Here is an 8,933-nt window from a genome sequence, read left to right as displayed (position 1 = left end):
TGAAACCCAGAGAGCAGTTGCATTAACAGATGACATGAGTGTAGAAGTTTCAGGAAAGCTGCATGAGTGGAAACGTTTTCAGTCATTTCAGACACTTTTAGAGCGTTCTGGACACGTTTCAAGTCACTTTGGGCTGTTTTTAAACTCATAAAGTAAATCTGAGTAGTTTTTTACTCATTTTTGGGCGTGTGAGTCCCATTAGATAAATTTGAACAAGCTTCAGGTCATTTTTGACTCTTTTAGGACCTGTTGCATGCACATTATTACACAAATGAACCTGGAAGTCACACTACATTTATGTTTTGTACAAAATCGTCACCAAATCACCTGTAATTCCTGCTGTTAGTAAAAGTCAGATAAAACTGTAAAACTAGAACGAACACAGTCTCACCTGAGAGTAGAACGTCGTCTGCAGTTGCTTCACCTTCATGCAGGTTGCGTCAGAGTTCGACATCGTCTGAATAGATCAGCTGCAAGATGGTGAAGAAAAGGCTGCAGAGCATATAACAGGATTTATTTCTGTTTAATTGTTCAGTGTCAGAGGAAAAAACAACCAAATATATGTAACTTGATCTCGGCGCGACTGAGATCCATCTAATGTCTGTTTTGTTGGTGCAGAAACTGAATTTGAATCGTTTGTTCTTTAACTCGAGCTGCTAAACGTCACCAATTGTTGAATCTGAATTCCCCACAGCGTCTGCTTTCAGTCTGCTGCTCTGCACTCGGTCGCTCGTCCTGAATGACCCAGACATGAACCACAGACAGAATGAAACCGAACTTCAGGAACTGAGTCTGAATCCTGCCAGCTGAGTGCAGACGTTGATTCTTCACGAGAATTCAGAGCAGCTGAATTCAACTTCAGAAGATTACATTCAGTTTCAGGTTTTTAGGAATTCAGCATCAATGTAAATAAATTCAAGTTCAAACTGTGAGATTAAGTATTTAAATAAAATCACATTCAATTTTTATTTTATTTATTAAGTCAACAAATTCTAAATCACACTATGAGATTTAAATTGACATTTTTACTACACATTTTTTTAAGGGACAAATTCAAATTTAAATTTCTTTTACGAGTACAGAAGTCAAGACATTTAGTTTTAATCTGTGAGATGTTAAACTAAAAATTTTATTACATTTATTAAAGTAAAGAAAATCAAATTCAAACTATTGCATTAAAATCAAATCTGTAGTGCACTTTTTTTTAGATCTAGAAGTTCAAATTCAAATCTTTCGTTTTATGTTTTTTTTAAAAAACTAATTCAAACTATGAGATTCAAATTCAGTTTTTTTTTTTTTTTTTACATTTATTCAAGTTGAGAAATTTTCAGTTTTAATTACGAGTTTCAAATCCAAATTTTTATTAGAATTTTTTATGTCAAGAAATTAAAATTCAAACTACAGGATTCAATTAAAATTTATTTTAAAAGTTATTATATATGTATATTAATCACAGAAACTGTAATTCAAACTATGAGATTAAAATGTACATTTTTATTACAGATATTTTGAGTGACAAATTCAAATGTTGACTTTAAAATTTCTATGAAAAGTATATACGAGACATTTAAATTCTAAATTTTATTGCATTTATTAAAGTTAAGAAAATCAAATTCAAACTACTCAATTCAATATTTTAGTCTCGACATTTAGGTTAAAAAATTATTATTGAAACTATGAGGTTCAAATTCAGTTTTTTTTTTTTGTATTATTATTATTATTATTTTATTTTTTATTTTATTTAGCAATTATTCAAGTTAAGTAATTCCAAATCTAATTATGAGTTTCAAATTCAAACTTTTATTAAATTTTTTTAGGTCAAGAAATTCAGATTCAGACAACAAGATTCATGTTCGAAGGTTTTATCACAACTATTTGATTTCAGAGCGTGAGCGCTGCAGGGAGTCCCGGCTCAGAGAGCCAGAAACCAGCTGAGAACGTTCAATGAGCCTTTTTTTATTTTACTAAAAGCTCCAAACACCTGAACGAGTCCTGCTCCCCGACACACGCCTCTGTCCAAACCGCTTCTGGACCAGACGAGTTCTGTTGAGTGTTTCACATTCACATTTCTTTATTTTCATTATTCAAGTTATAGGATTAAAACTGAAATATTTCGTACAATCATTCAAGTTCCATCAGTTCAAATTCACGTGTAAATGATTCAAAGTCAGTTTCTCAGAGCTTGCGGTCCATGTTCTGGTACTTCTGGGCGTGTTTTTATGCTCTGATGTGTTGTGCAAACGGGAATTTGATCCGCCATCGACCTGGAAAAGTCCCGTATTGAGGAATCAGGCGTTGAGCAACGTTGTGGGTTCTTTAACCTACACAATGCGACGTAAAGAGACGAAGGCATCAGAGGTAATGCGTGTCTGTGCAGCCTCGCAGCGTGTCGACACAAACACTGAGTCACGCCTAAGGACTCCTCAGACACGCCCTCCATAGAGCAACAGGCCCACCTCGACTGTAATCATCTAAACTTTAGTCAACATCGACGTAGCCTGGAGATTAAATTCATATTTCAGTTTCACAACCAGAACACATCGACTCTCCTCAGCTGACCTGCTGTCAGATCAGCAGGCTGATGCCATCGAGAGCTGCAGGTTGTTTTAAATGACAAAAACATCAACAACACAATAAACACCAAAACAACAACAACAATAGCATGAAGCAGCTCCTTCAAAGCTGATTGTACTTTAAAGACAGTTTCTTTAACAAAAACAGAACATCTGAGGTGATTATTTACTCGTCTTTACAGCATATCTCCTCGACGCACTGCCTTTAAAATGTCAATACTGGTTCTGATTCTTTGGTTTCTTTGTCACTCGTGTTCTGAATCTGGGTTTTTTAAAGATTAAATCAAACTTACTTTCTCTTTTTTCAAATCTTTTCTGGACGTTTATCGGTAATACATTTTATTTACGTGATTTGAACATTGTTTGTAAAACACTACGGTCGACTAATTCATGAGATTTCAGCCGTTTTAGCTTCATAAAAGGTGGATTTGTTTCCTCTCTGTGTTGTTTTCTGCCTCCCTGCAGCTCAGGGACGGTCTGTTTTAGTTCGTCATGTTTCCCTCTGACTGATTATCAGCCGGCGTCATTACTTCAGAAGAAGCCTCCTCACTTCCTCCTCCGCGCCGTTTCATTCTGAGCCATGTGCTGCTTCACGATAACTCAATGAGCGACTCGCAGGAGCAAAGTAATGCACTGAAAGCCCATTTTTTAGTGACTCAGAGAGGAACGCCGGGTTCCCTGTTGAGATCATTAAAAAAGGGAGGACGAGGGAACAGGCAGGTTGTTTCTGTCACATGATGTTCAGTCAGATGTACAGAGGAGCTGTTGGTACAAAACACCATTAATTCAGATGTTGAAACAGCAGCAGCAGCAGATTTTGAATTAAAGTGGACGATTAGGCTGGATTTCCTCTCATTAGTGGATGTTTGGCTGTGAGCTCGGCGGTTTAAAGGAGAAGCAGGAGTCAAAGTGAAACCCTGTCTGGGGGTTTCCACCAAACATGTTCAGAACTACGGCTCCTGCAGCTCCGCTCAGCTGGACGCCTGCACGTTCCAGGATTAACGTCAGGTGTATTAGGAGCTGAGCCCAGTTTAATTCTGAAAGCAGCAGGACTAAACAATAGGATCTGACTTAACATCTCAGGGTTGTCTTTAGCTCCTTATCTGGAAATACCTCCGAGCTGCTGTGTGGTAACACCTCGGCTCCACAGCAGCAGCAGCAGCAGCAGCAGCAGTGATGTGAGAAAACAAAGACAGGCAGCAGATGCAGAAAGGCTCATTGTGTGCAATTAGCAGAGCCGGAGTAACAACAGGAGCCTTGTGGAGGCAGGAACAGTCCGGATCCACACTGAGGCCGATTGTGACCTTTCTTCTGTCTTTGTGTCTCCAAACCAGCCCAAGAAGAAGGTGACGCTCTACCTTCTCTACTGCGTGTCCACGGCCGTCATCGGGTCGCTGCAGTTCGGCTACAACACCGGAGTCATCAATGCGCCGGAGCAGGTGTGTGTGTGTGTGTGTGTGTGTGTGTGCAGGACATCAGTGGACAGTAAACCTGCTGGAGCTTCACCTGCACATAAAACCTCCACAAATGACACCGTTTATGAGCCAGACACTGATCTGACATTCCATCACAATCACTTTATTCTACGTGAATCATTTTCAAGACTTTCAAAGTTTTTTAGCTGGTCCCTGAACGCATCACGTGTGACGTAAGGTTTGTTGTGAAATTTGATCAAATCCGAGTTTAAAATCCTGATATTTCATCACAGACACTTTATTCTACGTGAATCATTTTGAAGTGTTTGCAGCACATCCGGTAAAAACCAACACCCGGCTGGCCTCCACGTAAACTTGTGAAAAACTTTTCTCAAAGTGTGGCACCAAAAATAGTGAAGCAGTAACAACAAGAACCACTTCAGACATGAAATGAACCCGCTGGAACCTGAAAACTCTTAACTGTGTTTGAAAGGCACGCTTCCTTTAAAGTGTCAACAAAAGCAGCCAGAAACTGTAAACATAGAGAGAACAGTCGGTTTATGTTTGAAATGAACCAAATCTGAGCTCAAAAACTGTGATTCACTGTGAATCGATCATCCAGAAACTGTGTAAATGGAAGAAAATGTGTCTTTTTGTGGCTGGTCCCTGAACGCATCACGTGTGACGAAAGCTTTGTTGTGAAATTTGATCAAATCTGAGTTTAGAATTGTGACGTTTCATGACAAATCGCTGAATCATTTAGAGGTTTCGCAGTAAAAACCTAAAACCTCTTCCCTCCTGGTTCCGGCGGACTCTGTGGCAGGTTTCAGGTGAACCGTTGGCAGCGTTTCTACCTCCAGATATCTTTAATCCAGTTCAGCAGATCTACTTTTAGATTCTTAAATCTGAATCTCAAACCAGAGTTCTGCCTCCTCGGAGCGTCGCATCAGAGGTGTAGATTTCTGTCGTTGCTCCGATGAATGAAGCTCTGGTTCTGTCTGTTTACGTCCTCTGACCGTCTGATCCACCACAGCGCTGTCAGGCTGTGGTTCTGGATGACTGCGGTGTGGACCGGTCACCGTGACGAGACAGAAACCTGAAATAAACTCTGCCTGGTCACCGTGACGCCGCTGGAATCTGAGATCAGCTGTTACACGTTAAAGCAGCTCATCATAAACACACACACAGACGCTGTGTTTGTTCTGAATTGACCCGAATTAGACTCGAGGAGGTTTTTAGACACAACAGGCTTCAGGTGATGGTAAACGCTGCCCCCGTGTGGACGAACCAGGAACTGCTTCACTCAGACGTTCACCTGAAGCTCCAGAAGTCTGATGCTTCCTGACGCTATCTCTCCTCTCGGTCGAGCAGAAACTGCGCGGGTTCTTCCAGAACGTGTCGTTGGAGCGCTACGGGGAAGCGTTCAGCTCCGGGACCAACACCATGGTGTGGAGCTTCGCCGTGGCCATCTTCAGCGTGGGGGGGATGATCGGCTCCTTCTCCGTGGGGACGGTGGTCAACATGTTCGGCAGGTGGGAGACCAACGAGTGAATACTGTACAAACAGGAAGTTTCAGTCCAGATGACAGGAAGTGGATCAGTTCAGAACAAAACTTTTTTTTAAAAACTGAGAATATGTTTCCTTTAAAAGCAAAAATCTCAAACATTTAGTGGTTTAAGCAGAAAGTTAACTTTATCGTGGTATTTGAACAAATCCAGACATTTGATCTCAGATATCATCCAGGAGTCGCTCATTTCAGTTCATGTCATAGAATAAATCTGTTGGTAGCAGAGCCAGAAAAAATGTTGTAAAGTTAAAAAATGTTTTAAAAAATTTAAATAATGAAAAAATCTATAAAATATTGATATTTCTTAAAGATTACAGATGCCTTCACTATCAGTGAACATGAACATGTAATGAAACTCTGCTGACAACCTTAAACAGGAGCAGCAGTTAATAAAAAACAAAACTTAAACATTATAAAAGTCTAATTTACAGTCAACATTAAAAATAATATTTTCTGATCTATCTGATTTAAATACAGCAGAATCGTTTATAGTCACACGTTGCATCAAGAAATTTAAAATACACATAAAAATATAGATTTTAGATGTGGACAGTTTTGACCTGTTTGTTTTTTAAAGTTAATTTTTTTTTCTTCGTCTTTGATTTCATGTGTACATATCAGACAACAGGCAAAATCAGTAAAATTAGAAAAATAATTTCTATTTTTTAAATCCTAAATATACATAATTTTTCTTACAAATAACATAAACTCATTTAAATACAGAGAAATGGTGTAATTTTATGGGCAAATGTTACAATTTATAAAAAAAATACACATGTGGACGCTATTTACAGTTTTTTTCTGGTTATTTATACTTAAAAAGGAAAATAATATATATTTTACTGTGATTTTACAAGTTATTACCTGTAATTTAACAAACTTCTGTAAAATAACACTCAAAAAATATTTCTCTATTTTTAAATCTTATATATACATAATTTTTCTCAAAAATAACAGCATATGGCTGTAAAATAATATTATTTTTGTTCATTTAAATACAAAAAAAACTGTAATTTTATCAACAAATGTTGCTAGAATTTATTTAAAAATACGCATGTGGACACAATTAACATGTTTCTGCTTGTTTATAGTTGGAAAGGAAAATAATATTTTGTAGTTATTTTTTTTATTTATTTATTTTTTCTGGGAACATCTGTAAAATGTTCGGGTTCCGTTCTTGTCCGCTGACTCTTGCCGACGTGCTTCTTCTCTCCAGGAGGAAGTCGATGCTGCTCTCCAACGTCCTGGCTCTGGTCGGTGGAGGTCTGATGGGCCTCTCCACCCTGAGTCGCTCCTTCGAGATGGTGATCATCGGCCGGCTGGTCATCGGCGTGTTCTGCGGCCTCTGCACCGGTCTGACGCCGATGTACGTCGGCGAGATCTCCCCCACGGCCGTCCGAGGAGCCTTCGGGACGCTGCACCAGCTGGGCGTGGTCATCGGCATCCTGGTGGCTCAGGTACGACACTGCAGGCCCGGTGGGTTGTAGGCGTGAAAAAGAGCAAATTTAACTGCAGGCAGTTTGGTGCACACAGTAATAATACTAAGATCTAAGATTTTCTTTCACTTTTTATGGACTTTTTTTATCCTCTGTACAACTTTGTGTTGATTAAAGCAGCTGAACATCCTGCATGAGGAACTCTGCAGATCTGCTTCTGTGCGTTCATGAATAATCCGGTTTTCTGTGTTCAGATCTTCGGTCTGGAGTTCCTGCTGGGTTCGGACACCCTGTGGCCTCTGCTGCTCGCCCTCACCGTCGTACCGGCCGTCCTGCAGACCATCATGCTGCCTTTCTGCCCTGAGAGCCCCAGATACCTGCTGATCGTCCTCAACCAGGAGGAGGAGGCCAGGAAAGGTCCGTTTTAAGCTCTTCAGCATGCGCTCCAACTCTCCGAACCCCAAAACATGTTTAGAAGGTTTTCTCTGTAAAAACTTTACCTCTTCGTCTTGTTTTAACAGCGCTGGTGCGTCTGCGCGGCACCGAGGACGTGAGCGACGACATCCAGGAGATGAAGGAGGAGGGGATGAAGATGGCTCTGGAGAAGAAGGTCACCATCCTGGAGATCTTCAGATCCCCCAACTACCGCCAGCCCATCATCATCGCCATCATCCTGCAGCTCTCCCAGCAGCTGTCTGGCATCAACGCCGTGAGTCACATCCCATAATACCTAACCCAACAACCTACCTAATCCGTAAACTCGCTCATGAATCTTTAAAGGAGCATTCGTCGAGGTGATACAAGTGTTTGTGACAAGCTCGTGAGCAGAGACGCGCCGCGGCTGCAGGCAGCGTTAGATTGAGTGGAATAATTGAAGCTTCTCGGGGTCAGTGGAGGGAGACGAGCTCGGCGGCGTTTAATAGATATTTGGCTAATAAGGTCACGTAACCAGGCTGACTGGATTCATTAGCGGTCGCTGCGTCTGACCTGACAGTCGCACTGAAGCAGCTGCAGCCCGCGGCCAGAAGCTGCAGCATCGACCCAACTCTGCATCGGCGGCCGTGACCCACATCAGTCAGCGGCTACAGCGGCAACGAAACCAAACTTCTCCTGAGTGACACTCACAAAAGCTGCACTGATGACAGACTGTGAAGAGGCGACACTGTGGAGCGCTCAACGTTCAGCGCTCCCACTAAAGCATCAGCAGAGAAACACTCGACACCAGCTGCTGAACAAACACAAGATTGAGTCTAAAAGTCAGACTCCAAGGTAGAAACTCAAAGTGAAACTAAACTGAGTCCGGCTGTGAATCAGTCCAACTGCATCTAAAATGAGCAGAACCTTCTCAGTTCTGGACCTCTGGACTGTGTCTATGTCTGCATCATGGCTCCACGTGGAGAAGACCTGAACAGAGGAAGTAAAACATCTGATGCTCAAAATTGTTGAAAATGTGCCCAACATGGCTTGAAATTTGTCCAAAACAGGTAAAAGTAAAAATCTAAATGGCTCAATATGTGTCCAGAATAACTGAAACTGGTCCACAAATGACTCACGATTCACCCAGAATGACAGGATTTGTTCAAAACAAGTAAAAATGGTCCAAAATGACTCAACATTTTCCTGAAATTACTCTGAACTTATCCTCAGTAACGAGTAACTAACAAGTAAAAATGGTCCAGAGTGACTGAAATTTTATTTAAATGACTCAAAATTGTATCTAAAACGATCTGATATGGAAAAGAACTGAACAGAGGAGGAGAAACATCTGACTGAGGGACTTGACAAAGATGGAAAAGGATCCAGAAGATCAGTGAGCAGCTAGAACCCAGTGCAGCCCAGTGTGAGCAGGAACCAGGAGGTCCAGAAGGAGCCACAGCAGCACTGATCAGGGCTGCAGTGGTCGTCCTCCTACAATGACTCCACGGACAGTCAACTACTTTCA

At 41.1% G+C, this 8,933-nt stretch overlaps 1 pseudogene; it reads left to right on the top strand.

Moving 5' to 3' along the window:
• Nucleotides 1-8,933, top strand: part of LOC103372435 (solute carrier family 2, facilitated glucose transporter member 3-like) — a 15,968-nt pseudogene that overhangs the window by 2,135 nt on the left and 4,900 nt on the right.

The sequence above is a fragment of the Stegastes partitus genome, unplaced genomic scaffold (assembly GCF_000690725.1).
Source record: "Stegastes partitus isolate 25-593 unplaced genomic scaffold, Stegastes_partitus-1.0.2 Scaffold1755, whole genome shotgun sequence".
NCBI lineage: Eukaryota > Metazoa > Chordata > Actinopteri > Pomacentridae > Stegastes > Stegastes partitus.
Note: the sequence above shows the minus strand (reverse complement) of the source record. Positions and strands in the feature narration are given on the sequence as shown.